General features: G+C 35.9%; 1 protein-coding gene across 3 annotated transcripts in view; it reads right to left on the minus strand.

The window, feature by feature from the left end:
• Positions 1-25934, minus strand: part of TENM4 (teneurin transmembrane protein 4) — a 1673798-nt gene that overhangs the window by 962140 nt on the left and 685724 nt on the right. For all 3 annotated transcript variants that reach the window (XM_071817725.1, XM_071817645.1, XM_071817681.1), the window contains exon 5: positions 21292-21366. The gene's annotated coding sequence lies outside the window, so the exon portion shown is untranslated. The remainder of the gene's footprint in view (positions 1-21291; positions 21367-25934) is intronic.

Here is a 25934-nt window from a genome sequence, read left to right on the forward strand (position 1 = left end):
AAAAAATGCCAAAAGGTAAGAAGAGAACAATGAGTAGTATCAGAAAAATGGAGAATGTAATGAAAGAGGTAACTTTGCAGGTTCAAAGGGGGAAAAAAAAAATCTCTACAATTTTTGTATGAATAGATAATAGGTATTAGAATGGTGTGCATTAAATGTTAGCCAAGTGGAAAATATACAAGGTTACAAAAATGTTATTAAGGCTGCAAAACTGGACAGCTGCCAATGATTACCCTTACAAAGTTAACTCTGTGTCTCAGTTAACTAAATGAGGCAGTGAACCCCTGTGATCATGTCAAAAGTGTCTACGTGACAGTTAGTCGACAATGATCTTACTGCTTCTCAGAGGAAGAAAAAGTCACTGGAATAAGTCATAATGAAGTGTTTTAGGCAACCTCAATGTACTGATTGCTACCAGCTTCCCTTACAACTGATTATATTTGCAGAATTGTTAGAATATGTCTGACAATGAGAAAACAACTCAACCTTGACAACAGAAGGTTGTTTCTCTTTAGTTAACCTCTGAATTTTATGAATTATTATATAGAGAGATATTCTATTGTAATACATGCAGATCAAATCCCTGCTTCTATTATTTCGTCAGTTGTTTACAGCACATCAACTTTATACTTACGAGGTTTTTTTAAACTATTGTATGAATAATTATATCATGCTGCCTCCCATGAAAAATTGAGTAACAATAGTGTGGTTTCCTGATGTTTGCTGTGTAATACATATTATTAACAAAAAAACTTTAAGTACAACCATTCTGCTCAGAGAATTTCTTAAAAGTTTTTTTGTTTGTGTGTATGTTTCTTTTTCCCCCAAGCTCTTCCTATTTTCCATGCCAAGGCAATGCTTTTTATAATGTACAACAACGTGTAGTTGATATTTTAGTATACAAACAGAAGCTTTGCTGCAGAAATTGCTTCAGTACCCAGTTTTTGAATGTAGTTATTTCATAAGTTGAGTTTTAGTGCTTTTCACAGCCTGGAACTGTGAAGCTATTGCAGAACTAGTTGTGTTTTATGTGTAGATTTCTACCAGGAATCACTGATTTTCACCCAGCAGGGACTTTTGTCTCAAGGTTAAGAAATAAAAAAGGGGTGGGTTTTTTTGTGTGTTTTGCTTTTTTGTTTGTTTGTTTTCCCCAATAAATCTATAAGAACACCTTATCAACAACAAAACTACCTTTACTTCCTCTGCAATATAAGTTGCGTAGTTTACACACCATCATTTCTAAATATGCTCAGTTCAACTACCAGATAATACCGATATCTTAGAGATGCTCTTGTAATATACTGGCCCTAACATTGCAGCAATGTTGGAGTCTATAGCTTCAGTCTGTGGCAGACATCTCAAAAGGACAGTTGCAGCAACAAGATTTACAGTCCTTATCTTGAAATCTGCTGTCGATCTTGTTGCGCTTCCACTGATATGCTGGTTTTGTTCCAAATTCATTGCATCATTGCAGGGAGTTTAAAGCTGAGAATATTACAGTGGTTTAACTGAGAGAATTTATGTTTGGACCGCCTCTTAAAACCAAGCAATGAAAAGCAAGAGAGAGAAGCAATATTGAAAAGGGTCTTTAAATGTCATTATTTTCAAATACCTGGACAAATTCCATGTTATTTTTTCAATTGCCCTCACACCATTCACTGACTTTTTTTTTTTTTTCTGTATTTCCAATGTTAATATCAATTTTTAAAGAACAAGCTAAAGCTTTAATGTTTTATATTCATATATTCTGAAGATTTTGTGCATCTGGGCGGAAGTAGAAAAATTAAGAACTGAGTTGTGGTAGTATGCTACATTCAGGAGTTACAGTGGTAGTCAAATAAAACAAGTGCCAATAGAAAGTCTTTTCAGTACTGAACATCACACTTTCTTGTCCTTGTTTTTATCTATCGCCGCTTAGTAGTTCATCGAATTCCCATGAAAATTTATTGAATAACTAATAATTAACCAATCTACAAGTCACTTTGAAAGTATTAAGATGACAAACTTTCATGTTGGGTCAAAAATCATCCCCCCACAGAAAAGAAAACCCAAACCCAACTTTATTAAAACAAACCTGTAAAGAGCTCCCTCTCATACTAATGCTAGTGGGTGTAATTGTAATATTAATGAGCTTTGGGAATTGATTATTTTAGAATTCTTAGCCTCTCAGCTTGGATCCATTAGTGCATATAGATTTGGTGGGAGTTAGCACAATTGGGCAAAGGCTGCCTAAGTGGAAAATCGATCCTGGTAAGTGCTAGCTTACTTTCTTGACACATTAATGTTTCCCGTTTTAGTGCTTTGAACTTTTGCTCTGTGCTAATGTGAGTTCAAGTCCCACTTGGGATGTTGAACTTTCAGTAAAGACTCCGATTGAGCATGGGGGATCTGTCATCCCTTTACATTTTAATTAAAAGTATAAGTTGAAACTAATGGAGAAAATATAATGAAATTACCACCATCATCATCGTCTAGCTTTGGAACTGGGAAATAGACCTTTTCTGTCACTTAGTCAAGGGAATGGTTGACTGGGGAGTTAAAACAGGCACTGACAAGTATTGAAAGATGCTACATCCAAAGTCTGAGCTATTTAGTCACTGTCTCCCTTTTTTCTCAACCTGCCGGAAGGAAGAAAAAAGAAAAATCCAATGACTTTGAAGACAGTTTACACCTCAAGCACTTATTAATCAGACATAATATAAATAAAATGAAATAAATGGGTAGTTTCAAGAGCACCTTACAGACTAATTAACTGGTTCTCACTGAACTCTTGGGAGATGGGCAATTAAGTAATTTCCCAAACAGATAATTTGGAAAAGTTCAATATAGGGATAAACTAGGGAAAGTCACCCAGGGAGTCAAAGTTAATGATAATGTGGAACTTCCTCAGGTCCCAGCCTGTGCTTAGATTAGTTGAGTGTGACTGAATTTAAAGAGAAAAACTGCATTTACCTAAGTTATTAAACAAAGTTTTTACAAAGAGGAAAATAATTTTAAAGAAATTTACATATTTCTCCCTTATCTGTTCTAAATCCATGTCTAATCCCAGTATAGCATAAAATTTAACCCTTTAACAAGAAAAAAGCTTTGGACTCTCTCTGAAGTTAATACTGATAATTGTGCAAGTACAATTTGAGGAGTTTAGTACAGAAGCACAAAATCTATTTTGTCCCTGCATAAGCTTTCAAGTTTGGGCTGATGATACAAAAACAAATGGATATGAAAACTTTCTCCTTGAAAACCTGATTCAAATTTCAGGATGAAAAGGTTAAAAGGTTCTATATTATTTTGTAATATGAATTTGAACTTCCATTTTCTTATTGCTAGGGAAAGCACCAGAAATCTTCAAGTTTCTCGTTTGTTTTGCAGACTCCTTAAGCCTTTGAACTTTTGGATGTTTATTCAAGCTGAACTTCATCCATACCTCATAGATGTGCTATTGCATAAAAAGGATATGAAGTTTGAATCTACTGGTCACTGGTAGCTAGCATTTTTGTTTGCAAAATAGTCAGTGTTGAAAGATTACAACTTGGTAATATAGTAATTGCAAATAGTAATTGCAAAATAGTCAGTGTTGAAAGATTACAACTTAGTAATACAAGCATTACTTACATTGGTCATCTTCCTGGAAAAAATTACTATGGCAAATGAAGCAATTATATAGGCACCATAAAATAAAACTCTCCACTGCACAGCACTTGGTTTATCAGCAATTCCAAAAAGACACATAAAAACCTCTACAGTTTGAAGGTGTGCCCTCAGTTTTAATGTCATTTTTTTCTTCTGAAATAATGTCTTTTCAGCAGACAGACATAACTATGCCTTTGCTGTTTTCCTCAAAACCGCTTTTCCTACACTGAGACTAAGAGCTCAGAATTAGGCTCTAATTGGATTTCTTTCACATTTTTAACTATCCTCCAGATCTGTCTCATCCTATAATCTGTTCTCAAATTCATAATATTCATTTGACCCCCATTGCTCTAGAAATCCGTGGATGTTGTTAGCAAAAATGCTAAATTGGGTGGAACCCCGACAAAGTGTCTCAGCAAAATGATTATAGGAGAAAAACAAATTTAAAAACAAACAAAAAAATAATAATCCCTTCCTTCTTTTATTTTAATAATTGATCCCAGCACAGTATGAGTTCAGTCATACTACCAGGATGGTGGAAGGTTCTGGAAGAGGCTGCATGTGCTGTGGGACTTACCTGTAGCTATTGGTTCCTTGGTCATAGCAGGCTGGCGTTGCTTGATTTTTAGCCTGTGTGAAGTCCCATCAAATTCAATGAGAAATGGCTCACAATTACATGGGCCACTGCCTCAACACTAAAGCTGGCTTCCTGCTACCCGTCAAGCCCTCTTCCTAGATATTACCTCTGTGACATACATAAATACCGAGGATTATCACCCAGTTTTGCCAGCTCAACTCTTTATCTAGTAGTCATTATCAAAAAAGGTTTTTTGAGGCATGGCGAAAATCTCACTTCAATAATTTCAGAGATCCTGTTAAAAGAACAACAATACCAAATATTTAATTTGGAACCACTCAAGACAATAATCTGTACCCTAAAATATGTGATAAAAACTAATATAGTATTTATAATTTTGGCTAAATTGTGCTACGATGGGATAGATAACCAGTGTTAAATGTCCAGGTAAATGCTTTGCAAACTAAAATCCTCTGGTGCTGTTTACAGTAATGCTGAGGCAAAGTCAGATGTCTACTTTGGATCAGGTGGTGCATATCTGAAAAGTAAACCAGGCTCCCAAATAGTGGATATAGAACATCCCAGAGGAGAGCAGAACCCACAGCAAAATCCAGTTAAACACATCCTTTTATTCTTCCTTTCCATACCAAAACTTATACAGGCTTGTTTAAGTGAAACAAAATAAATAAATAACAGAAAACAATCTGGATGCCCTCTGCCCTCCACTCCCAACCAATATTTACTCACATTATCTGACAGAAAGGCCAAATACAGAGAAAATTATTTCCTGATATCTGATAAGTAAGTGTGATTTGTTTACACAAATTTGTTTAATTCTGATCTCCTGCTTGCCTGGTAGCTCATCTGCTCTATTTCACTCATTTCATGCAGCAGAGGGTTTTTCAATTATAAATCCAGGCAGCACAGTATATTTGAGCACTGTCAGCTTGATTTGTTTTTATGCCCATAATGAATTTTAAACTCTCTCCTCGAAAGTCATCACGTACTATTTGGAAACAGAACTTCTCCGGTTTTTGGTGGATTACAAATAATTGGATAAACAGGAAAAGCCCGAAGAAAACTAAATCAACTGTACAGGGGCCAGTGATTATTCGCAATAGACTGAGAAGTGTATGGAGCTCCTACTGACACTCTTTATGTTACTCTTTATCCTCCTTAGTCTCCTCCTTCTCTTTCTTATTTAATTTGTTTTATTTATTAATTTGTCTTTGATCATTGTTTATATGCTGCACTGATATGGCATTTGCTGCTTTGTAGCACTCTGCAAAAAAGATAAGCAACAATTGGCCTTATTAGCTACAAATTTTGGGCTTGATGATTTCATTCATAGGAAACCAGGCTACAGGATGAATCAATCCCAAGATGAGCAGGTGACAGCATCAGGGCTGAGAAGTGTCTCCTGGGAGACACCAGGATGGGGATCTCCTAAGAAACTGGGAATTTTCCCCAGGTCATTTCTCTCACCATAAGCTGCAGGAGGAATAGAAGGCGCATGTGTGTGCCTAACTGTAGGTGTTTGCACATATATATTTTTATGAAACTATTCCCTGCCCCTGTAAGGATTACTTACGATTTAGAGCTGTATTTACAATATATGTGGAAAATCTGTCAAAGAACCGAAGCAAAAATCTTCATTAAAGGCAAATAATTAAAGCTCAGCATCTAAGTAATGTTTATGCTGCCTCTGAAGTCTTTTAGTTTCCTGTGCAAATCTCACTGCTATCTCATAAGAATATAGTCTCCTCAAACACTAAAATTCCCTTGAGATATATGCAGCCTTTCACTAATGAGCCTTCTATAAGGCTAGTGAATATTCAGGGCAATATGACCCATTAAATCCCACACTGACAATCTGATGAAGTCCTTGTGTTCTCTGTGCCTGACAAACAAGGATGTGTTTTTCTTGAAGGACCTGTTAAATTTATTGACAACCTTAAGCAGTAGAAAACACACTGCTGTTTTGAAAGCTGGGACATTCCCAGGACAGTCATCAGTAAGTGACTAGCAGCTTGAATAGCAAGACAAGTCTGTGAGAATCCAGAGATCACCAGACGTTCAATACTTACTGGCTGGAAAGTGGATACCTCAGAGCACTGAGAAACCGGGTAATTAACCTGAAATTCCCCCTTGTCGATAAAAAGTACTTATGATGACAAGATACTTTTCTATGTACTAATGCTGTCATACCCTTAATGTTGGTCAAAATAAATATATACTTTTTCATTGTAACAGAGATGACTGCAGCCTGCTTAAATCTGTGGGGTTTTTTTTGGTGGTTTAGTGCACACTTGCTGAGAATACGGACATATTTGCAATCTGTGTTTCTCCATGTAACTTTGAGTTTCTGAATGTGCATGAGTGATTGAAAGCAAAATTTTCAGTTTATTGAGCTCTGAAGTGTTTATTTTACTTTTCTGACTCAAGGCATTGCTTTAGCACTTATAGGAGTCCTCAATGTAATTCTCACTGTAACCATGTGAAGAGTTTGCTGGTTTTCTGTCCCAGCTAGAATCAGTTTGGCTCATGCTGTGATCTTCTTTCTTGCTCCCTACCAGCAGCCTCTCACATTGCTTTCTTGCTGCTCTAGTTAAAGAACTGGTCACAGGGAAATGGTAAAGCAAACCAATCTTTTTTGGTGGGTTTGTGGAAGTGAGAAAGGCAGGAATTTGGGACTGGCAAGCTCTATGATGCTCAGACTCCTTCATGAGGTCCAAGAAGGAGTTTGTCTTCTCCTCCTAGAGCAAGACTGGCAGGGATGTTGGTTGTTAAGGTTCTGGGAGACAATTCACAACAAAGTGAGGTAATACTTTCTGATTGCTACATTACTGATGTCCTCCAGCTAAATCAGGAAAGAAAATATTCATAGAATCATAGAATGTCTCGAGTTGGAAGGGGCCCACAAAGATCCCTGAGTCCAGCTTGTGTCCCTGCATATGAGAACCCCACAGTTCACACCATGTGTCTGAGGGCATTGTCCAGTCTCTTCTTGGAGCTGTGACACCTCCCTTGGGAGCCTGTTCCAGTGTCCAGCACCCTCTGGGTGAAGAACCTTTTCCTAATGTCCATCCTAAACATCCGCTGGCACATCTTCCTGCCATTCCCTCGGATTCTGTCACTGGTCACTGAAGAAAAGAGTTTAGTGCCCACCACAATGAGGTCTCCTTTTAGTCTACTCTTCTCCAGGCTGAACAAACCAAGAAACATGTCCACTCTGTGCTTGTGTCGCTTTTCACAGAGAAGAGAGGAAGGCAGCTTTCACAGTCTGAAAATCCATGGATTTCTAAAAGAGCATAGGTGGTTTAACTGACAACATTAGATGATTAATTTTTAGGTAACATTACATGACTGAAATCCCACTGTTATGAAATGAGGAAACTCAGGTCAGGAGAGCATGGTGTGAGTGAAGGCCTCTTTCAACCCACCCTTGTTTGTATATAGGACTTTCATTTATCTCGAGAACAGATGAAAGGAGTAAGTTTTAAGCCTGTCAGAAGAAGAAAGAACCTGTCAGCAAATGTGCAAATAAAAGCATAGATGCATCCTGACAGCAAGAGATAAGTGACCTTGTCACTCCTGGATTTTTTCACTAATAAAAATACTTTTCAAATATACTCAGAAAAGAAACACTTATTCTGTAGGAGAAGATAGTACTCTACCTGTAAAAACAGATGTAGGACATGTATGATGCTGTTGAATTATCCTCTGTAGATGAGATAACACATGGATGAAAAACAGATGGATCACCTCCCCCCAAAATGAATCAACACAAGGTAACCGGGAGGCTCAAAATATAATATATAACTCAGCCACACAGCATGGGGTAATGTGCTTAGATGAGAAACAAGACAGCTCACGACAAGAATAAGGTTTGCGAAGCATCCAAGGAGGCTGTGAGATGAATACAAGTGAAAAACATTCACTTAATAAGGCAGAAGAAGCCTTCCACTCCTGTTCTTCAAGGTTTTGAACTTCAAGTTGGATCCCAAAATTTTGTTCTCTATATTTCTCAAATAAGAAATTTCTTCATTTGGTCCTTCTGCATATTTCTTCAGCTGTGCAGTTGTATGTGTGCTTTGGCGGGTGCTCTAGCTCTGCTCTCAACACATGCCCAATGTGCTAACATCATTTTCTCTGGATGACTTGTTGAAAAAGGAGTCAGCAAACCATCTGATAAAAGCTGGCATGAAGTATACATTAAAACCATTTATTACTTCATTCTACTGCGGAACTAGCTTTTGAATGCATTTAGGCACCTGTCTGTACTTTGTTTAAGTTCCCAGATTTGATTTTGATATATTTATATGGAAATAAGATTTGTATCAAAATGTTAGTTATTCTGATGACAAAATCTTACCTAAGTTGTTGAACACAGCTACTACTTCAGTATTTCATGGCATTACTTACTTCCAAAATTCTTATGCCATTATACATCGCTTTTAAAATATGTGAACTCATGTCACTCATCTATGTTGCTCAGGTCTGAGGTGAGATTTGCTGTTTACTTATTAGATGTGTCTTCTATTTGGCTGCTTAACTGAAGTTTCACTGTGATGTTGGTCTGTAGTTCATGCCAAAACTCATTTGGTAAACTGGACAGCTCTCTGTAGATGTCTGCACTGGAGAGAATCATTCTCAACACCTTTCATGATAAAGGAAGAGACACATGTACTTGAGGGTCATGACTCATGACATCCAGAACAGGTGAACTGATCTATGCCACAAAAGACCCTGTTTCTGTTCATGACCCTGAAAAGAGCCCAGTTTAGCTGTAGAGATCCAGACATCCACATTGTTGACATGAGTTATCGTAATTAATCTCACATTACCCTTCAGCAACCACACTGTGGCCTGAAAAAATGACTTTAAAATATTTCTAATTTTCCCAAATGCGGAAATTAAGACCTGATTATGGGGTTAAATCAAAGGTCTGTTTGGCTCCATATTCTTATTTATCACCAAGATACTCCTGTTGCTTCCTGTACATGTTTGTTAGTTTTGAACATAAGGAGTTCCTGAAGGTATAAAGCTGTTGGAACTTCAACAGCTGAAGTTTCTTCAATGAACATGTTCAAGAAGATAGATGTTTTTATCTTAAATGAAGAGTATGGATTCGTTTTTCTTATCTCTATTACTGAAAGTGCTATGAGTAGGTTTTCTAGAATGGTACTATAAAAACAAAGGTTGATTGATTAATTCTAAGCCTACAGTCAGGAAAAGTTTTCCAGGAACACTTAGAGGAAATGCATGATGATCTATGAATAGAAGTAATTTATTGTGCGTGCACTGATGACCAAATTTCCAGGGATCTGATACATTTGGCTATGGCAGTGACAGATATGATAACATACATTTTTCTATACTCATTCCTTCCTGTTATGCTGAATCAGAAGATGAGGATATCAGAATTGCAGACTTAGTGTGATTCCCTAATTATACGTTTCAAATGTTTAAATCTATAGGAAGCATGTGAGTGTACATGTAAAAATACATACAGAAGTTGAATTCAGATTGCAGCAAGCTCACTAAAAGATAGCTCTGCTAGAACAAAAATTTCTGTCAGGCTACTCTTCTTATGCTGCAAGAACAGTACTCACAGGGAGGGCTTTTTTTTGCCAAAGTTTAATGAAAGCAATGAAAGTTTGTCTTATCTGATTTCCGAGGTCTTTGAATGAGGCTATGTCTGTTTCTGAAATAATCTGTGTATGAACAAAACAAGAGAGGAGAGTTAACAGTTTTGTATCATATACTTAAGAGGCAGGTTAGACATGAAATGCTAACAAAACAAGAAACTTCGAGAAATTTACCTGAGAATAAACTATAAAGATGAAACAAAAACCTTCCTCAATTGTTCTTTTCCTGATGTGGTTGTTCTACACAAGATATTGTTCCTGCATCTGCATGTTTTACTCTTCACCAATCTATTTATATCAGTTGTCAGGTTTAGATGTGTCCAACATGTTTCTTATTAAACAGTTTTACTAACTTTTTTGTAATCAGAGTTAGACCATTAGTTATTTTCTTGAATCCTAGCAACTTGCTTCTCATGCAAGAGGTTGCCCCTTTGACCTTGCTGCAATATAGAAGAGGACAAATCCTGGCTCACTGAATTCACGCTCCCACTACCAAAAGCACAACCTATTTTTCATGTCTTTTAAAAATATATTGGACTTGATTTAATTTCACTCAGAGATGACACTACAGGTCCAGAACATCACCCTTCTAAAGGCTAGACACCATCTTTTAATTACCAGCTCCATTTATTAATGATCAATTTATGGCAAGATATTTTTTGTGTCAGTTAAACAGACCCTTCCTAACATAACAGAGTTTTGATGTATTTAAAAGGCTATACCGCCAGTTTAGTTATCTGAACTCAAACTTACGCATGTACTGTAATGAATTTAATTATCCTAAATGTTTGTAAAGCATGAAGGAATATTCCTTGACATTTCCAGTGAACAGATAAATAAATATCTTTTTAGTCAGATTCTGTGTGCTTACCATAGAAGAAAAATATATACCTATCAAATTGAAACTCCAGGAGAAATTAAAAAAAAAAGAAGTAAAAACAAATAGATGAAACCATTTATTCTTTAGTGTGCTTCTCTATACAGGAAAACTCTCATGTTTATTGAGATGGGTGAATAAAGGTTTAAGAATGAACATTTACTTCTGGTATGACATTATTTCTTGGTTGGTTAACAACATGGTGGGCATCAAGAAAACAGTAGCATATACAGGCACCACAAAAAAAAAGTAATGAATTGGCTCTACTAATACAAGCACATAACACAGTTCTCTTCCCTGTCTTCATAAATTTATTGTTTTCTGATTTGTATCATAGTTTTTTTGTTTACTTTATTGGTAGCACCATAGATATATGGATGTGAAACACACATGTGACAATTTTTGTATTTCCCTTTTTATGATAAAATGTACTAACTTTAAATTGAAGTTTGTCTTATGAGGAATGGGAAATGACCAGCCCTAGTTGCTGGTATTACTGTGTCTACAATTCTTTGAATTACTATCCATTCCTAGAGCAAAATATATTAATGTGATTATTTAAAATTACATCACTGATTAGCTGAACAAATAGGCTTGTGAAATGAAAGGAGGTACAGCATGTCATATTAGACACTCAGATGCTCCTGGCAGTGTGCAGGTCTAAGAGCTCTTGTAGCTTTTTTCCCCCACCCCTGTAAGAGATATAATGTGGTTCTGCTGGAGTCCAATGTAACATATGCTTAACAAAGATGACTTCAGCTACTTTTATAAAAAGAAAATCCACTACAGTAAAGCATGAATTAGTACATTAAAACATCAAAAATAACACTTAAATGAGGCTCATTCAGAAAACACTGCTTAACACATTACCCAGCATTATTAATTAACTTCTTTCTGTTCTTCTCCTATGCATGTATTTTATTTGATGCACCTATCATCTATTTTTTAGACTATAAACACTTTTTAAACAAGGCTTGTACTTTGTTTTATGTACAACATGTAGCACATTTGGGGAATAATAACAGGAAGCATAAGGAAGAACCTTCCTGAAAATAGAGCATTGGACTTTTCCTTGTGGCTATAGATCTGAAAACAAAGAATGCTTCAGGAGTTTAAATGTGTCCTTTTGAATAAAGGGTGATGTTTCATATCATTGGCAAAATAAAATATTCAAATTCTGTTATTACATCATCAGTATAAAATCTTAAGATATAGACAGTATGCACTGAGAATTAAAAAAAACACAAACAACCAAACAACAAACAAGCCTGTGCTGCTTCACAATCCTTGTATATATGTTTTTCTTGCCCAGGCATTTTAGACCACTTAGATGGTGGATCAGGTAGCAATGGCTATGAGAAAGAAGAGCACAGAGGCTGATGCAGAGGGAAAAACTGGCTTTTGGTACTCATCAGCTTTAGAAGTCATCAGGCTCTGGGAAAACCAGCCCTTCACAGTATGAATTAGTTTAGGCTAGTCAAGTTGTTCTCTCTACAGCAAATGAAACAAGAAAATGTAATTAATCCCATCTTAGGTATCTAAAGTTAGGAAAGATGAAACGAAAGCTTAGTGTTCAATTTAGAAAGGAGAGAAAGTCTGGACTACTGCAGCAGAAAGCTTCTTATCTCCAGATCTAAATGATATCTTAATATTCTATAGCCAAAATTAAATTATAGAAATAAATACACGTACGTTATATATTTCCAGTTAGCCATTGTTTCCAAATTATTAACATATACTGTCTTTAAATAATTCTCAGTTTAAATTAGCTAGAGAAAAGATATCATGTCAGTAGTTTATGTAAGATTTTTATACGAAGTAAATGTAGGAGCAGAAAAATTGAACTTAACCAGGTCATGTGCTTTATTGTTATGCAAGGTAAAATTTAGAAGCTGCAAGGTTAATTACTGTAATTTGGAAAAAGACAGTATAACTAAAATGCAGATGCTGTAATACCTATGTAATTAACTTGTAATTGCAACATAATTGCACAGTGGTTTCCTTTTGCAGTAGATTACTAAACTAGATTTATACAGTTACTTATGTATGGGTTAATTATATACATTTTGACATCATATTAAATTGATTTTTGAGACAAAGTTCCTTCAAATTATCAAATAAAGACTCTATATTTTTTCAGTTTCCTCCTCAGAAGAACATTTACCTGTATTTGTATGTTATATGTAGAGAGCATACAAAAGTTGTAGCACATTAAACATGAATGCTAAAAGGTTTTACTTTATACATTATGCATTATTTCTCATAACACATAGTTCATAAAAAATACATATCACTTGGGCTGACAAATCTGTGAGCAAAAGAAGGAAGACTGAAACCTAAAGGCAAAAATATTCTAATGAAATATAATTAAATAAACAATAGAAATAATAATCTTGTAATTTTAGAGAAATAGTGGTTTGACACAACCATCCACTGTCTCTTGTGAACTGACACCCAGTTGCAGAGAATGATGGACAGCTGCATAACTAGGCAGAACTATCTTACACTATAGAGGAAACAAACTCCTTTAAGCATTTTTTTCTTGATACATGTAATAGTTATGTCAGGGAAAAGAGAGACAAAAGCTCTTCAGAGCTTGCTATTCCTAGAGCAAGTAATGAATCCTACAAGGTGCCTTCAGAAGCTTGATGAAATTTTGGAGCAGCAAGAAGTTTTAGAGTTAGTTAGTATTTCATTCATGCAATTAGGTTTTTTGTTTGTTTTTTTTTTTTCAATGTTTTGAGCTAAATATTCTTTTCACCTCTGTGAAGCGATACTGCTGATTCTGATCACACCAAGGAAGTTTTTGGCATGGTTGTGGTGAGTCCTAAAACTGGTCTCCTTCCAAAATAGCTGACAATTCAATTCTCCAGGATCTTCAGAAGATGATGGTATTGTACCTCTAAATTTAGGGTCCAGGCTAACTAGAGAAATTGTAACACAGACATCTGAGTCCTGAAGGGCTCTGGCATGTGTCATTGCATCAAAGAGCAAGCATGGGCACCAGGGCCATGAATGTCTACACTGGTAACATAGAATCGTAGAATTATTTCAGTTGGAAGAGAACCTCAGGAACATCAAGTCCAACCATAACTTAACTCTAGCACTAGACCATGTCCCTACGAACCTTGTCTAAATGCCTTTTAAACATTTCCAGGGATGGTGACTCCACCACTGCCCTGGCCAGCCTGTTCCAATGCCTGACAACCCTTTCTGGGAAGAATTTTTTTTCTAATATACAATCTAAACCTCCCCTGGCACAACTTGAGGCCATTTCCTCTTGTCCTATCACTTGCCACTTGGGAGAAGAGACCAACACCCTCCATGCTACAACCTAGACCCAGTTACCCTCCTGCATCTAAACTGCATGCAGGTAACGATCCTTAGCTGCCCTAATTTTCCAACACAGCCTGAAAGTTGTTTGACAAAGTGTGATTTGACCAGCCCAAAATCAACGAGGGTGTCTGAACTCTTCCCTGCCAAGCATTGTTATTATATTTAGCACATATTAATATCCTTGTAATACTGTGAATAGTTTTGATTATGAAGAAATTCCATGTTCCGGGACACAAAGCACAACAGTGTAAATGTGATGTGTAATCTTAGTTAATTATAATTAAGGAAGCTATTCTTTAGCACTTTCATTGATGGATACTGAAGATGTCGAAAGTAAGAGCGAACAGTTCAAGCAGGTACTGGTGTAAGAAAAATCATAAATCAAACAATAGCATGATAACATAATTAAAATAACACCACAAACTAGAAGAATTAAAAAAAAATCCTCTCAAATTGAGCACTATTGGATTAAGTCATCTGTGTAAATCATTTAAACTGTCATTTAATAAAAACTTAGGTTAGCAAATCTTTGGAATTTTGTTCAAATGCTAGGTGCATCTGTAACAGCAGAACAGAATTTGGTGGGTGCCAACAAACAGCACATCAGGTATTGGTGCACAGGGGAGCTCATTATGCAGTTTGAGCCAGCAGCTTTGGCATCATATTCACATCATGAGGTTTTAATGGTAATACTCCACAAAAATTAAAAAGAAAATAAAGAGTAGGAGAAAGCTCACTGGAGACTATGATGCATTTTTAATGCTTCCACCTAAAAAAAATCATAGGAATTCTGCACAGAGCCAGTTATTTTAAATATTTGAGCCCCCTATCAAGCTGAGCTTGTACTTTTAGCTCTCTTGAAAATACCTTTGGAATACCTTGCTTTGGAGTAAGCAACCCTCCCAAAACACTGCATCTGTCAGAGTGAAGTTATAGGTCCTCTTTGCCATCATGTAGGTATTTTAAAGAATAAAGAAATCTGAAAATCAGAAACTCATGAAGCAGCTGCTCTTTGAAGAGAGGAAAAAGCAGGCAGATAAGATATTATTGCCACACAAACTATATTTACGAACGGCACTGTAACTGATGTGTTCCTTTAACTGCAGTCTTCACCTTTCCCTGTCACATCACAGAGACACAAGAAAATAAACAGGCCTTGGAAACCTGATTTTCTGTCAGGTAGTAATAATATTAGCCACCTTTAAGTATTTTCTCTTTCATAGCAGAAGATTCAGTACATTCTAATAACTTTTTTTACCAAAATTGAAATTATATCAAGCAGGTCTTCATTTGCCAAGTAGCAGCAATATCTGTTAAAGATTGTTATACTCGTATGCTGCTGGAATTCAGAGGCAAGAACTGGTATTATTTGCCCCACAGCTCAGTAATGTCTCAGAAGTTAGACACTCAGTTATCCTACTTGACTCTATCACAGCAATAATTTACCAACCCCACCATTAAAATACTGGCATTACTTGATAATCATACAATGAAATCACATAATTAAAATACACAAATCCCTGTCAGGAAAATAGGATATATAAGCACTAGAAAAAGCTGATTTTATATCCTAACCTCATCATCTGTCCCAGAATACCTTATTTCATGGACTTTAAAGACTTCAAAAAAGTACAAAGAAAGTAAAAAGCTGTTCTCTTCTGCTCCTACCCTCTTTTTTTTTGTAATGTGTGCACACATAATGATTTCAAGGCGTTGATCTGATACTGTCATTCTCCATATTTACTTAAGTATAGAAAAATATGAGTAAAGCTATCATTAGAATTAAACAGGGTATGAACAAAGATTATGAAAAGAAAGTACAACAAAATTTCCCTTGGAAAGTACATTAAGCAGGCTTTTGAATTACACATACAACAATGGAAGAAATGAGAGTATAACACATCTTGGTATAATGCAATCACATGTCTCTTATCTATACAAAGTTTCATATAAAATGCAAGGAAGACAATGAAATTGTACATATATTGTCATCTGATATTTTAGCTGAGATGTGTCTAGTAAAAAACACCAATTATGATAATTTTTTATTTTATATTACTTATAATGCTAATGCTGCATAATGAATACAGGAAGCTAGAAAGGACTAACTGGGTCACAAAGTCCAATTCTAGATACTGTCAGAAAATCATGGTGTAGATGTTTAACAGTGGAAGAAATAAAGATAGACCTGCTACTGTGAGGCTGATAAACAAACCAGGCAGCTGGATTGGTGATCTGCTAGTTGCTATGACATGCTCTCTGATTTTATCACACCACCGATAAACAATAGTGTTTTTTCTGGGGCAATGTCTTGTTTTAATTCTCTTTTAAAAGCACAGTGGCTAATTCATTGCCTTACTGTAGCTGAAATAATAATTTCTGATAATAGCCACCAACTCTACAACACAAAACAGAAAACACATCATAAATCCCCAAACCCTTCACTTATCCTGTTTGGAAGTTGGCTGCCATTCCCTGAGTTGCAGATAACTAGTCCCTCCTCATTCAGCAAGAAATATAAAGATAATTTTGAATCCTTTACAATGTGCTTGGGGGATTGCTGAACAAGGGATTGGCTTCATCATCTAACTCAGCAGTGTTTTTTCTTAAATGACTGTCTTGCCAGTTATTTTAACACACTGAAGGCCTGAACTTTCTCTCTGGTCACTTCAGAAATAGCCTGAGGATGTCAATTTCTTCATACAAGACCATAAAGTGATTAGGTTAAGACTAGCTACCAGTCACACAAAAACCAGTTTTTCAAAACTGGGCAACTTATAGGGTATCCTGATACCTCTTTAACTGACAATGGAATCACTTGTGACCAACACAGAACAAGGAAATTGGAACTTTCAGCTCTATTGGTAAAACCACTGCTGAAAAGAGTTTAAGGGAGAACAAATTCTGCTCAAACAGATTTATTGTATTTTTCTTAATTCGGACAATAATGAATAAATGAAGAGATAATGTTGAAATTGTTATGGACAGAATGCTAAGAGCACCTCAACTTCAGTCAGAATCACTTCTCGTGCCAAAACAACTTATCTAATTTCTGTTTAATTCAGTATTGTATACATTTTATTTTCCAGAAAATTCTATTCCCCCTCTTAATGTCTAAAATTATTTTGAAGCCAAAATAAACTGGATTTTTCTAAGCTTCTGGGTTTCAAATACAGTGTACTTTCTCATGGAAAATGGTTCCATCTACATTTTCCTTGCCAAGTCATCATGATTTTATCAGCATGTGGAGTCACCACCATAACCTGGTGTGGGAAGGACCATGACTCTGTATCCTGGCCATTCCCTTTGGGTCGTGATTAACCTTTCAAAAAGTTTTGAAAAAGCAGCTGCTTAATTTCACAGAGCACAACGTCCACAAACGTTGTTGGCCCTAACACAGGAAGTATATTCAGGGGAGACTTCTTGCATCTGGCAAGAAAAATCCATAACATGACCCTAAATAATATGAACGTGAGAACAACTTTTTCTTGATATGCAGATAATGATTACAGAAGGATAACTTATGGTACAACAAACAAAGCTGTGTTGGATAGTTACATATACACTAAGGCAAGTTCTTTTCTTGCTTTATGGCTTAGATAAAACACAGCCCAAGTCAGGAGACACGGCTTTTGTTGTTACCGGGCTCCAAATGTCAAACAAGGTGTGGTTTTGGGTGATTTAACTCTGAGAACTACAGGAGATCACCTTTGGAGAAAGGTATCCTTAAATAATCTCTGCATCCAATATGTTCCTTTCCTCCTTCATATCATATCACTCTGCCAGTGGCTACTTTCTTAGGAAGAGATACTGATAGATACCTCTGAAGTGTAACAGTTTGTTTTGTAAGGGACCAGATGGCATCTAGTGACAGATATAGTTAAACAATACATTCCCAGAAGAGGAGACTTCTGTTCCTCTGACAATACCTGAATGACATAGACTATCTATAACTTCATTAAAATATCCAGGAATTCTCTAACAGTTACATGTAAAACTGTTTACTTCTGTTCAATAAGAAAATAAAACCATGTTTGGCTTGCCTTTTTTTTTTTTTTTTTAATTCTCTTGCTGTTATTGTTGTTTTAAAAGTAAAGAGATTAAACAAATTATTGTTAATTTCACCAGGAGGAGGAGTTTCAATAAAGTCATTTATATCTTCCATCAAAGAGTCTCAAACAACCTGGTGGTACAATAGTACAGTTAGACCTCATTTATGTTTCAACCTTTTTTTTAATTACTTATTTTAATCAGGTGATATATTTATATGTGTATTATATTTAGTGACATCTGAGTGTGGTCTGTATGACAAAGTCTGTGTTCTCTTGCCTTGCCTCTAACAAAAATCAAAATACCATAATTCATTCTTACAGTTAGGATTCAGGGTCCCTAGAAGCTTGGCAATAAAACATATTGAGGCTTGAATACATTCCTTCCATTTGTGGCTGAATGCCTTCTAATCACTAAAAAGCCTCTAAATAGTCTCTACCAGAATAAAATAAGGTTTTGTTTAAAGACTGAAATGGTTTTTATTTTGGGAATCATGTGTTATTTTAGTTCCATAGTTCTGATTCTGTTCCATATTCAGCAGCAATTTATTTCTAAAGGAAGGTCTAACTTAAGCTCTGGGTTTAGGAAAATAATCATCTGCAGTTTGCATGATTCTGCTGTATGGTATTTCAGGTGGGCAGGCAGGGACTATGCTTAAACCCCAGAGGTTACATCCATTTTAAGGGATTACTTTCTAACCACTCTTTGAAAGCAGCATCTTATAAATCTCTGATGTTTTGCTAGCTCACACAGCTAACAAGAAGGATTTTGTTTTTGTAAAAATGAAATTGTTCCAACTCTTATCCTACAATTAAAACCACGTTTTGTTCTATTCTTGTACTTCCAGAAGGTCTCATTCTGGGTTCTGCTAAGTATGAGCATGAAAACTTCGCCTTTTCTCTCTTTCATGATGTTTGCCACTCAAACTTCTGTCTACAGAAACAGTCAAAAGTTACTTGAATTTTACCTGAAAAAAAATGAACTGGTATGTTTTAGAAACAGTGGATATAATTCTTAATTTTAGCAATATAAGCCAAATAAATTGACAGTAAATTGATGTAAAGATCTTATACTGAACTTAAAAATAAGGCAGAATAACGCTTTGTTATGTTTACACTTAAAACCATATTTCCAGTTTCACACATTACATATAAAGTACCAGATATCACAGTGCTAGTAAGAACTGAAAATTCAGAAGCTGTAGATTTAGTTGAAAGGTTTTTTTCTTGCACAGAAATATAGAAACATCTTCTGAAGTGTAGGTATATGCTTTGAAGTACAAAGTAAGAGCAAAAGATTCTCAGCATCTGCTAACAAATGTTGGAATGCTTGGGTTAGATCTTGGATATAATCTGTCAAATTGCATCAATCAAGTTAAATTATACTTCAAGATGCAATGAAATGTGACCAAAATTAAACATAATAACATAATATATCAACAAAAATGCACTCTTGGTGGTAGTGGGTAAAGAAACCGCAGATTTGGTTTGACTCAGAAAACATTGCTTGATTTTTTGGAGTGTCTTTAAGATGCAACATACTCTTTGCTGAAGGTTTTTGGCTGTTCTCATAGAAATTTAAAAGGGCATGACTAGAGCGTTTCTAGCTCTTGCGCTACTGAGGATTTAATTTGCAATTAAATAAGGAAAAAGAAACTGATCCTCTGCAACTTTCTGTAAAGAATGTGTGCTGCCATCCTATTAATACAGATTGCAACTTAGAGACTGTATAGAGGGCGCGTAGTATTGCTCACATTTAAATCTATTTACACATATGTAATCTTAGTTTCCTTATAGATTACTATTGAACAATGACAATAGGCTTCTTGACCGAACTTTCACAAAAGTTTCATTGCTTTATTCTGCAACCAAAAACTTAATGAACTTGTGACTGGACATTGATTAATATAGTAATGATGACCATGCCAACTCCACATGGAGAAGGTGATCCCAGACAACAGCAGCCAACAAAACACAGCTCTCATTATTTCAGCTAGAAAAAAGATTAAATCTACAAGATTCGCTTGAAAACAGAGAAGTCGTGTGTGTGACAGAAATAATCTGTCAAGATTTGGTCACATCTGACATAACTCTGTATATGCATTTTGTTCAGTAAATACCACCAATTTTTTGTTATTTTGTGCACACATATTTATGTGTGATGCTTAAAATTTTATTTAGGACATCTGAAGACTGTGTCAATTTTATAATAATTGTTTAATATACATCTGGTTTTCTGTTTGTTAAATTAGTCAATCATATAAAGAAAAGCAACACTCCTACTTTTTTTTTTCATACCAGTGCATTACAAACCACAGATGTGGTAAATTATACAGGAGACTGAGCAGGCTAACTCCATGCTGCATAAGAGGTTGATAAAACCATTTGTTTCTGAGTACTAGACTCCCATCAGTCCTGTGCTTATCTTAGATTTAATCATTTGATTTGATTCACAATGCTGCTTATAGCAAGGATTCACTAAAGTGCTTACAAGAGATAGTTAGATCCGCTCCTGCTGGGTTTTGTTAGTATTTATCCACACTTTCAAGTGCTGCAAATATATGTTTGTGACTCCATGTCTCCATAAAGAAGAGTAAAATATCTCAATACATGAACATTACCTATTCAGATCCAAGATATACAAGAAAATGCACCTCAATGGAAAACAATGCAACCTAGAGATCAGCCTTTAAATTAGTTGTTTGGGGATAGGTGTATCAAAAGCTTGTAAATCCCATAAGTCTTATTTTCTAGGAGTGGAAGCTAAGTGTACTAGTTTATATAGCTGTTTTCCAAATTTTATGCCAACTACTGAGTGTTCAAAATCCAGATTTAGAACCTCAGACATTAAAATTCCTGCAAGGTGAATTTCTTTACAAAAAGATTTGTTTTCTGTAGAAAGGCAATCTCTTCCCACAGGCTGGTAAAACTTAAATCTATGATGGCATCTCTAACAACAAACCAGAAAAGCCCACAGGTGCTGTTTTAGCTAAATAAGCTGCTGTAACAACAAAGCCTTTATGGCATTAAAAATGCAACAAACTAACTTGAGTTTCTAAATGAAATATGAATATATAAGTATAGAAAGAGAATTTCAGGCATCACTTCTCGAGCCATGAGAGGCTGCAAGACTATGAAATTGTACAAAATCTGAAGTTGTCTCTTTCTTACCTTAATTACTGCTTTTCACCAATGTCCCAGAAGCAGAGAACATCCTGTGTTTCAAAACGAAGAAATACATCCATCCTACGAAAAAGAAAAAAAAATATTGGAAAAAAGCCTGCAATTTCAGAAAGTTTGTGTCACTTGTACTGCACTGGAATTAGAAAGTAATGCCGAAGTCCTATTCAGTGCCAGAGGAAAAGAAGTTTAATTATATTTGCAATGAGAAAATCATAGTCATGTGAAACATTTAATGAGTTTTAAACTGAGAAGGCAATGCAACAGGACCGAAGGCCCTTCTTGTGTGACTGATTCAAAGAGCTTTTAGAAAGTCACTTTTTACATCACTAAGTCATATTGCAGGTTTTTTGACCTGTTATTCACATGACACAATTTAGTACACATGTTCTTTAAACATAGTTTATTATGCTATAAATCAAATGAATGTATTTGCCTGCGAGTCCCTATTCCTTGGCCAAAACAGAATTAGTGTTACATACACTCAAAAACCTGATCCAGATATAAAAACATATATCTTAAAATACAACCGTTCACCTTGCCTATCAATGGCATTTCCCACCAGGCCAACAATGATACTCCATCCACCTAAGGATGTAATACATTCGACACATACACACGTCTATACACATATACATATAGATATAAATAGACACATATATATTTAAGATGTTGATATGGAATGGGAATATAAAGCCAAAACATTTAACTTTGAACCAGGACTCTTCCAATATCCTTGGATCTTCACAAACTGTTAATCCACATAGGAGATGCTCTTTATATGAGAACTTTAGATCTGACATATCATTTTCCAAGATCTGTTTGACAATATAGACAAGTGCAAAGGAGCATGGAACACGGATAATCTTCCAGCTTCTTTTTCTACTGAACAGAAGTAAATAAATGCGTAATCAATTGCTGGCTCTAGGACCACAGAGGTGATGAGGACAACAAACTCACCTGCCTACAGACTCGTGTTTTTAACAGTTCTGCCTATATACTGGCTAACTGCATTAAATATGTGGATAATTTTTCCTTTTGTAGAGCAGAATATTATTTGCTGCTTTCCCAGAAATTCTTAGAGGAGAACCTGGTCCTTTAGTTTTCCTTATTTGTGGATTCAAAATTACAACAACTCTTACCTTCTTAAAAAGTCCCAGAAATGATACTAGGTTATCTGATCACCAGATACTGCTGTCTTTTGACACTGAAATTGAAGACTTTTATGCTTCTGAACCTAAATCTAATCTGGGACTTAGCCTCAAACCTAACCATCTCAGTGCCTGAGATTTAGCGCTTATCTAAAAGCAATCAAGTCTTCTCAGTAGTTTAAGCTCAGTCACTACTGTAATAGCAATGCTGCTCACACAGAATAAAATCACAGGTGAAGGAGAATTCTGCAGGTACTGGGCTCCTGCTTGTTCTATCCCTGTTTCCCAGCTGTTATGCTTTAAGCAGTAAGCTATTGAAACCCAGCAGTGACAGAAAATAAATAAATAAATACATACATAAATAAATAAAATAAAATAAAAGGACAAACTGCTTGGAAAAAAAAAAAAACAAACGAAACCAAAACAAAAACTAAAAAGCCCAGAAGCTGCAATTTACAGTGACAATATTTGTCACTGAAGTTCTGTGGATTGTCCTTCACACATAAAGGAGCAAGCCTAGGTGTTGGCTTTGCCTTTGATAGGAAGGTGATGAAAGTAAAAAACATGAACCAAAAGAGAAAATGTGTCTGGAAAAATAATTTTCTTTTTACACAAAAAATGGCACTTTTTTTTTTTCCTTCTCATAATTCATGCATTTATGACATCAAAATTTTACTTATTTAAGGTTTTATGCTGTATTCTTCATATTTACACTACATATATGAATCATGACTGTCTCAAGTGATTACTTCTCCCTCAAATTAGTAGCATTGAGATCAGGGTTGACTGAATAAGCTCAAATAAAGAGAAGCCCTGATACAGTCACATGCTAAGATGCTACTAATACATAGTGCATCCCAATACATCCTCATACAAACCCTCTTTCTTGAGTGAATTTGGCCCCAGTTTCCTCCTACCAGTATATACATGGTTACTGACTTTCATTTCTATTCATTACCTGAAAAAATGCAATGTTACATTGAGGAAGATGTGTAAGCAAGAAAACCATCTCAATAAAATGTATTATTTATCTTGCCCTAACACAAATCCTAGACAAGAACAAGGTTAAGAACACACTCTTATGAATGTGATAGAGTTATAATGATTTAATGAGTTACAGCGTATCAGTTGAATTGTTATGAATTCCTGTCTGCATGATTTTCAACTCTACTCTACTTGCAGGTTAATGTAAAACTTCAAATGAAAGAGAAGTTTTAACTAAAGCTACTCAACCTTGTATTCAGTATAGCTACATGTGAACATGCTAACAGTTACAGGGGCTTAGCTAAGAGAACGGTGTGTTTTATAAGCCAAAGTAACTGAAGTTTGTACTTAAAGGAAACAGATTTTTTTTTTTTTTTTTTTCAGTGAAACTGCCCTAGCTTGAACTAATATAAATGAAAGAACTGGTTGAAAATTACTTATCAAAGCTAGGGGGTTTTTTTCTTTCTTTAATTTCTACCATTACATTTTCTTCTCTGTAATTTCTACTACTTTGACAGTGCTTTTCTCTTTTGACTTGCTCTTAAAAGTTGACCTTATTTTTTTTTTTAAGCTGCAGGGACTACATGACTGTGCAACAGTTTAATACTAATGAGTAGAAAGATCTGAGGGGAGTGGAGCATCTCCCTTATGAAGAAAGGCTGAGGGAGCTGGGTCTCTTTAGTTTGGAGAAGAGGAGACTAAGGGGGACCTTATTAATGTCTGTAAGTATATAAAAGGTGAGTGCCATGAGGATGGAGCCAGGCTCTTCTCGGTGGCAAACAATGACAGGACAAGAAGTAATGGGATCAAGTTGGAACACAAGAGGTTCCACTTAAATTTGAGAAAAGCTTCTTCTCAATGAGGGTGACAGAGCACTGGAACAGGCTGCCCAGGGGGGTTGTGGAGTCTCCTTCCCTGGAGACATTCAAACCCTCCTGGACACCTTCCTGTGCGACCTCACCTAGGCGTTCCTGCTCTGGCAGGAGGATTGGACTGGATGATCTTCTGAGCTCCCTTCCAATCCCAAACATACTGTGATACTGTGTGATACTGTGATACTTAAATGGGCACTTGCAATTGACGAGCGTTTTAGGGGAGAATGGTGTTGCTTAACTGAGGGAAAATTAAATTCTTGACTTGTGTTTGGAGAAGGAAAAGATGAAAAATAAAATGAGAAGAAAAAAAAAAAACATGAAAACAACTGAGAAAACACACAAATACTTAAATCTAGTAGCTTTAAAACTACTGTTTAGACTCGTTATTGTACCTGCAACCATGGAGTCCTCCCTGAAACACAAAATAGTCTTTCCAAGAATTTGCTTTCACACTTTAACTATATATAGATATATAAGAACAAGCATGCCAGACCAACTCTATCTTCATGGGGAAAAAAGACTATGTAAGGTGATTAATTTAATTACCTGGCAAACACCTGTACTCCACTTCTGATCTCATTCTAACCACCTTGCTGCTTCTTCTGGTCCCCCTATCAATGTAACTCTTTCCTTGGTGAGGCTCCTTGTCATGTCGTAAGGAGTCATTACCAGGGAATTTGGACTAAGCAAACTGGACTTTGGTCATTCCTCTCCTTTCCCTCAGGTAAACTTCTTGTAAGGCATTAAGTGACTTTACTGACGTGTCTTTAACTTTCTTTGTACAACAGGAAAATCTATGAATTGCTGTGCCTTATATTGAGTTTTACAAATCAGAGATTACATGGTTGTCACTCAACACACACTGCAGTACCTATCCGATTTCATGAGCCCTGTAACATACACCTGGGAGAAATCGGGAAAAACTAATGTGTCATGTTTTGTGTTGTATGTGTGAGGTTTTGATTTGATGATCCCTTTCAAGGACTCCCAGATCACACTTTCTCAACACCGTTGACTCCTGTGATTAATTTTCAAACAAATTGTGCCAGCCATGAGGTCTTGGTGCAAAACAGAAGCTCCAGCATCGCACAGGAGCCAGGGGGTGTCTACCCCACATTGCTCACTGTGGCTGCAGCCCTGGCTGATGAACCTTCCCAACTATATGACTTACTGTGTTACAGGAGGAATATCCTATCTTCTCATCAGCTGCCAGTACATCACTGTGACTCCATGCTCAGAAATGTTTATTTAACAAAAAGTAGTGACAAGTTTTCTTGATACTACAGGGCAAATTACTTCAAAAAATATTACAGGTTCATTCCCCATAAGCCTCAGTTATGTAAGAAAATTCGTCCAACTAGCTACAAGAAGAGTCTGGAAGACATTCAAAACACCATTTTCTGCATCGTTATATTGGATAAATAGCAAATACCTGCCCCAGGCAACAGCAGTTCTTATAAGAAGTATATTTTCCTAGTCTGCCTTCCCTTTTTTTTTTTTTTTTTTCCTGATTCTCTTTGGAAAGTTGAATGGATCTTACATCTCTAGGGAGCAACTTTCTCTTTCTAAGCCATATGTTGAAGTCAGAGCCCATCTATTTTTCTGTTATCTCTGCTATGATGTT

The sequence above is a fragment of the Patagioenas fasciata genome, chromosome 1 (genome assembly GCF_037038585.1).
Source record: "Patagioenas fasciata isolate bPatFas1 chromosome 1, bPatFas1.hap1, whole genome shotgun sequence".
NCBI classification, from domain to species: domain Eukaryota; kingdom Metazoa; phylum Chordata; class Aves; order Columbiformes; family Columbidae; genus Patagioenas; species Patagioenas fasciata.